Here is an 8,623-nt window from a genome sequence, read left to right on the forward strand (position 1 = left end):
CGCCCGGACGCCTGCGGCGAAGTCGGGAAACCCCAAGATTTTAGGCATCTGCTGCGGCCATTTCTCGATTCCCTGAGCAATTACGCCGCCTAATTTGGATGGATTTGGTTTTCCGAGGCCTATCTCTGCATTCGCTCCTGTTCTTGGCCACATTGCCGAGTTCTTGGTCTCGGTTTGGCACTTCGATGCGTTTGTCGGCTGCCTGCTGGAGTCTGAACACCAAACTGGCCAGCTCACGTTTCCAGTGATTTTGGCCCTCCCCGTGCATCAGCCTTTGGAATTTTCCCCAGTTCTTGGCCTCAGCGCGTTCATTTGCTGGCAATTTCCGTTTCTCCATTCTTGGTCCCATCCCCCCACCTCCCACTCCGCGTTCTGTCGTCGAAATCCCCAAAATTTCCATCTTTAATTTTTCTCTCTCTTATCTCTCGGTTTTATAAACCCTACCTACCAAGTCTGCATTCGAGGTTGGATCTTGCAATGCGGCTCATCATCTTGTGCCTCTCCATTTGGGCGGCTGCGTTTGCAGCCACCGTCGCCGTGGCTGGTTCAGACATGGAGGCGCTGATGGAGTTCGGCAGAGGCATCCGGCAAGACCCGTCCCGCCGCCAGGTCGCTCCTTGGAACCCGACCAGTTCGTCGGATTCCGATGGGTGCCCCGTCGACTGGCACGGCGTGCAGTGCAGCAGCGGCAAGATCCTTTCCATTGCGTTCGATGGCATTGGGCTCGTGGGGAATGCCAGCTTGTCGGTGCTAGCAAGAATGTCGATGCTTCAGAACTTGTCGCTGTCCAACAACAAATTGGAAGGGGTCCTGCCCCGTGAATTGGGGTCTATGACTTCGTTGCAGCATCTGGATCTGTCCAACAATAGTTTTGGTGGTGCATTACCGTCAGGTTTCAGAAACTTGAGAAAGTTGAAGTACTTGGATCTCCGTGGCAACGGCTTCGTTGGCAAACTGGATGACATATTTGCACAGTTGCAGAGCCCAGTCCATGTTGATTTCAGCTGCAACCAGTTCTCGGGGTCCCTGGCATCAATCTCTGATAACTCATCTGTGGCTAGCACACTGCAGTACCTGAATGTTAGCCATAATTTGCTGTCAGGGGCAGTATTTGCGAGCGATCCAACGCCGTTGTTCGACAGCCTGGAGGTGTTCGACGCAAGTTACAATGCCCTTACTGGCAATGTACCGTCGTTTAACTTCATGATTTCCCTCAAGGTGTTGCGCCTGCAGAAGAATAATTTCTCTGGGTCCATTCCAGAAGCGCTATTTCGGGAGACCTCCATGGTGCTCACTGAACTTGACCTTAGCTGCAACCAGCTTACAGGTAAATTTGTTTTCCTACTCTTAGTTCCTTACTGTTTAACTCATGGTTTCCCCTATTGCATTTCTCTGATGCTTGAACAATATATTCTAGTGTGATAGTCACACACGCAAACAATGCATGTGTCAAACACATTTCTTCCGTTGCCATAACAACCATTTTGACACTGATTTTATACAATGTTTTTGTACCTCTTGTTTGCACATTCTAATGTATTGCACTTTACAGCCATGGCGTTGATTGCCTCTGATTTCATCTAAACCCTGTTGTGTTACACAGGTCCAGTTAGACGTGTAACCTCAGTGAATCTGAAGTACCTGAATCTGTCATCTAATAGCCTTCAGGGAACTTTACCAATCACATTTGGGAGCTGTTCTGTCGTTGATTTGAGTGGAAACATGCTTTCAGGCAACCTGTCAGTTGTCCGGACATGGGGAGATTATGTTGAGATGATTGATTTGAGCTCAAATAGGTTGACAGGAACTTGGCCAGATGAGAGTACCCAGTTCCTGAGGCTGACTTCATTGAGGGTTTCCAACAACTTGCTAGCAGGAGAACTGCCAACTGTTCTTGGAACGTATCCCGAGCTGATTTCCATTGACCTTAGCCTCAATCAGCTGCATGGACCTTTACCTAAAAATCTGTTTACGGCAGTTAAACTGACCTATCTAAATCTTTCAGGAAATAGTTTCACAGGGACTCTTCCTCTTTCCAATTCTGTAACCAGCAACTCAACTTCTATAGACCTGTCGGTTCTTCCTGTACAAACTTCAAACCTCTCATCTGTTGATCTTTCAAACAATTCTTTTAGTGGCTCTCTGCCTTCAGGCATTGGTGGTTTGAGTGGATTGGCGTTGCTGGACCTCTGTCTGAACAACTTCACTGGGAAAATCCCAACATCAATCACCAAGCTGAAACATTTGATGTACATTGACTTGTCAAGCAATCATTTTGACGGTAGCATACCTGATGGCCTCCCGGATGATCTCGTAGAGTTCAATGTATCCTACAACAGCTTGTCTGGCTCCATTCCGAGCAATTTGCTGAAATTTCCTGATTCATCTTTCCATCCAGGGAATGAACTACTCGTTCTTCCCCACTCTGGATCACGAAATGGCGAGTCAGGTGGGAAGAAACACGGTATGAAGCGTGGAATTCTAATTGCATTGATTGTATGTGTTGTGGTCTTTGTTACTGGGATCATTGTGCTTTTACTTATCCATTGGAAGATCTCTAGCTGGAAGAGTAGTGAAAAGGGCAAGGGTGAAAGTAAGCATCCTGTAACCCAAGGACAAGATGCTCACAGACGTGCAGAAACTCCAAGTGCGGAAACACGCGATGTGTCGTTAGGATCGTCGCCATCTACAGAGTATGGAGGTGTTCCCTTGCCTGGCAGTGGCCTGGAAAGACAGCATGAAACACAAGAGGTGGATCAGCCAACTGGCAGTATTGCCACCCTTAAAGATAGCACGCAGTCTTCGATGCCTGCATTGATATCATCACCTCCTGATGCCGGCACGCACCATCACCACTCCATCCTGAGAGTGCACTCTCCTGACAAACTGGTTGGGGATTTACATCTTTTTGATAATTCTGTGTTGTTTACGGCTGAAGAGCTCTCTCGCGCTCCAGCAGAGATCATTGGCAGGAGCTGTCATGGGACATCGTACAAGGCTACTCTTGACAATGGGTATGTCCTTACAGTGAAGTGGCTGAGGGAGGGCTTCGCTAAAAGCAAGAAAGAGTTCTCCCGTGAAATAAAAAAGCTCGGTAGCGTCAAACATCCCAGTCTAGTCTCACTGCGAGGCTACTACTGGGGTCCCAAAGAGCATGAGAGGATCATCATATCAGACTATGTAGATGCCACATCTCTGTCTACCTACTTGTCCGGTAATATTTCTTAGCTCTCTCAGTCAAATTCTTGCGGCAGTCGATCTGTATATATTCTGATGCATGCTTTCGTTATCTTTCAGAGATTGAAGAGCGGAATCTTGAACCTCTGGCGGTGAGCCAGCGGCTTGATATCGCAATCAACATTGCTGGCTGTCTAGATTACCTGCACAATGAGCGGGTGATCCCACATGGCAACCTCAAGTCCTCAAACGTCTTGATTCAGAATTCAAGTCCATCTGCCCTGGTAATTGACTACAGCCTTCACAGGCTGATGACTCCCCATCGGCATGGCCGAACAGGTCCTGAATGCAGGGGCTCTTGGCTACTCCCCTCCTGAGTTTGCAAGCACCAGCAAGCCGTGCCCATCTCTGAAGAGCGACGTGTACGCCTTTGGCGTCATCCTACTTGAGCTTCTGACAGGGAGGATAGCAGGGGAGATTATTTGCATGAACGATGGTGCGGTCGACTTGACGGACTGGGTGAGGATGCTGGCAAGGGAGGAACGTGCTTCAGAGTGCTTCGACAGGCGCATTGTCGAAGCCGAAACCTCAGGAGGAGGAGGCACCCCTAACATGCTGGAGGACATGCTGCACATCGCCATCCGTTGTATCCGCTCCGCAGCGGAGAGGCCGGAGATACGGACGGTGTTCGAGGACCTTTCGTCCCTGTCCTCGTCGTGACGATGGAGAGTCCTTGGTAGCGTACATCTCGTACTTACGTCAGTTTGTCGGAACCCAGGAGAGAGGGTATAGTTGACAGTTGTTAGGTTTTTGTGGCGATGTGTGTAGTGATCTCTTTTCAGCATTTCATTGGTTGGTTCCTCTTCCTGGGAAGCGTTCATTCATTTCTTGTAGTTAGTTCACAATTCTAGGCAGCACTAGATGAGATAACTGAGAATTTGTTTGTGCATTGTGATTTTGGACATCTGATAGGAAATAAAAAAGGCTGTAGTGATATGGTGTTCTTTCATGGCTGCATGATTATACAATCGAATAGGGAGTATGTACAAGTGAATGCTCCATCCTTATTCTATCCCAGAAGCTGAAGGAAAAAGACATGGGACATGCTAACCATAACTTGCAACCGACCCTTACTTTTATGCTTTGCTCTCCCCTCCTCCCTAAGCCTGACTCAGCGATCCATGATGGATGTAGAATGCGTGTGCTTCATTCAAAGTTAAGCATATACACAGTGCGTTTCTTCCTTGGTAAGAAATAGCATCAGCGAAAAGAACCCGGACCAAGAATCTCTACTCTACAATTTTAAGCCGGGCTCTTCCTGGGGTATTCGGCCTCGCCGTCCAGCTCCCGCTTCTTCTATCTACACTTTTATGTCGGGATCTTCCATATATACCACAAGTGTTTACACATCCCTCCGTTCACAAGTAAGTGTACATGTAAGGGGTGTTTAATTTTCGATCACAATATGTGAGGCCAAAGTTTAGCAATTCGGTATATGTTTGGTTCTTGTTACACTTTAAATTGCTACACTTTATCCTCTTTATGGTCCACCTATTATAGAGTGAAATATTTGCCAACTTTTACCACACTTTGTGGCTTCTAATTTCTCACCCACAATTGCTAAAACTTAGGTTTGGCAAAGTGTGGCTAGGAACTAAACAAGCTTTAAGTTTTGGGCTAAGTTAACTTTTTAAATTTCACCAAGTTTATAGATAAACGTAGCAACATACATGGCATCTAATCCAAATATTATGTAGCTACATTTCAAAACGAACCTAGTGATACCAATTTAGTGTAATATATGTTGCTACACTTTTCTATAAAGTTGGTTAAAATTTATTAAGTTTGACTTCGGACGAAGGCTAGATTACACTTATTTGTGGACGACAACCGCTCCCGCCCTAACGAGGATTTTGTACTTGTGATCGATGTAACGCAACCAATTGCCAAATATATTTATAAAAATACGTGATGGATACAAGTGGGAAGCTACTTGAATGACTGACACTATCGTGTATTGTAACAGCATGTGTTTGATTGTCTCACTGCGAAAACAAAAACAACATTGGAAGCTTCATTGCAGTTCCGTTTTTCAAAATTATTCTTGTTAAGGATGACACCTTTATGAAGTTACCATATTGTCGGGGGATGACCCCCGGTATGCCAAAGGCATGCCAAAACCGGATGGTTTTAGCCATCAAAGTACCGGTTAAGTGTTATTCCTGATAACAAAGGTTGATTCAGAGAATCATACCGGTATCCCAGGAGGGGGATACCGGAACTAGCTAAGAACGTATCGGAACTACCGGAACAGGCTACACTGTAGCACGTCGGCAAAGACCAGTCAAAGATGCTCTCCAGAGCTAGAAGACAAAGATGAGCGAAGCACTTCAGCTTTAATCGAAGCCATGACGCCAAAGGCAGAGGATGACGTAAAAGGTGCCGGAGGATGTCACGGCTTCTGATTAAAGGCATATCGGCATCACCGGTAGCTAAAGTAGCTTTGTAAAGTAGTTTGTCTAGTCAAAGATCCTATTAGGGTTTCTAGGGTTTCTTCCCCTGTAAGCCACCCTCTCCCCTATATAAGTAGAGGGGGCACACCCCATCGCGGGTAGGTGAGTACGTACGATCTAAGTGTTATGCTGTAGCCAGAAACTTGTAACCTCTTGTGATCAATGAATAGAAAGATCTGAGGAGGAAATAGCTCTCGTGTTCATCATCTTCCACCTTCGGCCAAGGCCAAGTTCTTGATGAATCCATCCGGAAACCTCTCCATCCATACCAAAAACCCTCCCCCGAATCCTCTAGCGTCCATTCGGCCCCAACTTAAGCCATCCCATGGCATCTGTCCGTTCACCACGGCGAGCGGTTGGCGCCCGCCGTGGGGCCAGCGGCGGCGCTTGCTCGGAGTTCATATTCGGGCGGGCCTCCTCACCGTCGGCGGCGAGCGTGTCGTCACCGCGCTCGTTAGCTGCATCCGCGACATGCGCTTCATCAACGACAACACGGGCTGCTTCTCCAATGGAGGTAAGTTCCCCAAGAACGGCCGCGTCATCGAGTTCGGGAGCATCCCCGTCTACTACGGCACCGTCCTCGAGCGCCAGTGCCTCTCGCCGGTGCTGGTGGCTCCGAACCCGCCAAGATCTGCGCTTCGCAGCGACCGCACCGCCGGCAGCGTCGAGGTGTTGGTCGTTGGCGCGGGCGACGCCGGCAAAGGGCCTGCGCCGGAAGGCGCAGGACCGACGAAGTCCACACGCCCGGCCAAGCCGCCGACCGAGCGCGACCAGGTGGTAGCAGGTGCATCCGCACCACCACCAGAGACTCCACTCCAAGCGGCCATGAGTGTGCTGGCTACGCCCATCGCGCGGAACATCGACCGAGCGGCGGCTCGGGCGGAGCCGGAGGCACAACGCCAGAAGCTGCTCGCGAACGGCGCCGACATCGTCCGGGCGCAGCGCGAGCTAAACCTAACCCTACGTGAGTATAACGCTGCCCATGGCTTTGCTTCTGTTAGCGCTCAGGCCGCCAGGATACCGGAAAACCGGCTTAGAGCTCGGAACTTAGACCAGGATCCGCGTAAGGAGATTCTTACGGAAAGAGTACCTCCGCATCATTGAGCATCGTAGAGAAACCTAAGTACATCGGTCCGGATAAAACCATCAAAGCTGCTAAGGCTGCGATGAGAGCTGTGTGAGTCGCTTTCCGGAGAGGCTTTGGCAAAACAACAAGAGCGTGTTAGAGAGTTGCTTGAAACCATCGAGCAGCAGAACGCTGAGCAGCTTGTTAAGCTGAACAAGGCTGCGGCTTCAAAATCCGCGCGTTCAACAAAGAATGCCGGAAGCAAGTCCCATGGGCAGGCATCGTCCCCCCATCCGGACAGAAGAAAAGAAAAAGAAGTGAATGCGCGACAAATGAGTCGTGTACGATCCGGTTCTTGCCGGAAAACAACAAGCCGGGCGACATGAGGCCGGTAGAAAAGCCAAGGGGCAGCTCGCGGCTATGCCGGAAAGGGCTATGCCGGAAATGATTATGCCGCTAGAGAAGAAAGCGGGCAAAACTATCGTGCGCCAAGAGGAGCCTATGTGGAGGAGGAAATCCCCCACCAAGATGCCGGCGAGGCAAGGGTCGCGGTCACGGAACGATATGATGAAGCTGATTCGAGGAATTGAAAGAGGTGCGAGCCTACCGGAACCCTTTAGGGACACGGTTAGGAGAAAGATGCCTACCGAGACCGGGATGCGAGGCACAGGCTGGATAGGATGTATTTATCTGAGATGGTCGAGGCAGAGGGTCCTCCGGGTCCCAAGTGCTTTGGACCACGCATCATGAAAGAGGAACCACCGGTTCGCAACTTCACGTTGCCCCGGGACACAAAAACATACGATGGCTCAACTAAGCCGGAAGATTGGCTTACGGATTACGTGACCGCAGTATATGTTGCTGGTGGCGGAGGAACCGTTACCGGAGGAGGAAACCGGCGATGGGCCGTGAGAATTGTACCATCTTTCCTGGTAGGACCGGCACGCATCTGGCTAAACAACGTGCCAGCAGGAAGCATAAATGGCTGGTTGGACTTTGAGGAAGCTTTTGTGAGCAACTTCAGCAGCACCTACCGGAGGCCAAGCAGGCCTCGGCGGCTCGCTTCTGTGCACACAACGTTCAAACGAAACAGGCCGGGATTACCGACCCGGTGGAACTCCACAAGGAACTCCTGTGAAGGAGTAATCGAAGTGCAAGCCATAGCTTGGTTTTGCAACGGGTGCAGAAGAGGTTCACCCCTGTGGCAGAAGCTCCAGAGGAACATGCCGGCAACTTTGTCGGAGATGATACGTGTGGCGGATAGCTATGCGTTGGGAGATCCAACGCAACCGGCGGTACAAGTTGAGCCGGAGCAAACAAACCAGCCTCAGCAGCGCCAAGAGCAGTACCGGGATAACCGGCACAACAAGAGAAGGGAAGAATTCCTGGATCGGAGGTACGGTCCGCAGCAAGTTGCTGCTGTACAAGATAACTCACGATGCCGGCGGCGGCAGAGCGCGAAAATCGGATCGCAGCCATGGACGGGTCCTAAGAAACAATGGGTCGAAAAGAAACCCTGGGGCCAGAAAAAGAATTGGCAGGAACCTGCGAAATATACCATGGAAGCAGCCATGGACCAACCTTGCCGGTGGCACACTCCGAATCCGGCTTATCCGTCAAATCACCTGACGAAGGACTGTTCTTGGACCAAGTACTTGATGCTCAAGGGAGCAGTAAAAGATGCGCAAGCACAAGGCTGTACCACGATACTACCACCGTCGCAAGATATGCTCCATCAGCATCCCTTACCACCACCACCGCCGCTTACCGGAGCAAATGCTCTACCGGTACAGCCTCAGCCAAACAGGCAGCAGTACCAGCAAGTCCATCAGGTGGGAGAAGGCAATGGCCAACCACCTCCGCCGGC

General features: G+C 50.0%; 1 pseudogene; it reads left to right on the forward strand.

Moving 5' to 3' along the window:
* The first annotated feature begins 285 nt into the window (after nt 1-285).
* Nucleotides 286-4,119, forward strand: LOC124681476 (annotated as a pseudogene).
* Nucleotides 4,120-8,623: the final 4,504 nt, after the last annotated feature.

This window comes from Lolium rigidum, unplaced genomic scaffold, assembly GCF_022539505.1.
Source record: "Lolium rigidum isolate FL_2022 unplaced genomic scaffold, APGP_CSIRO_Lrig_0.1 contig_44362_1, whole genome shotgun sequence".
Taxonomy (NCBI): domain Eukaryota; kingdom Viridiplantae; phylum Streptophyta; class Magnoliopsida; order Poales; family Poaceae; genus Lolium; species Lolium rigidum.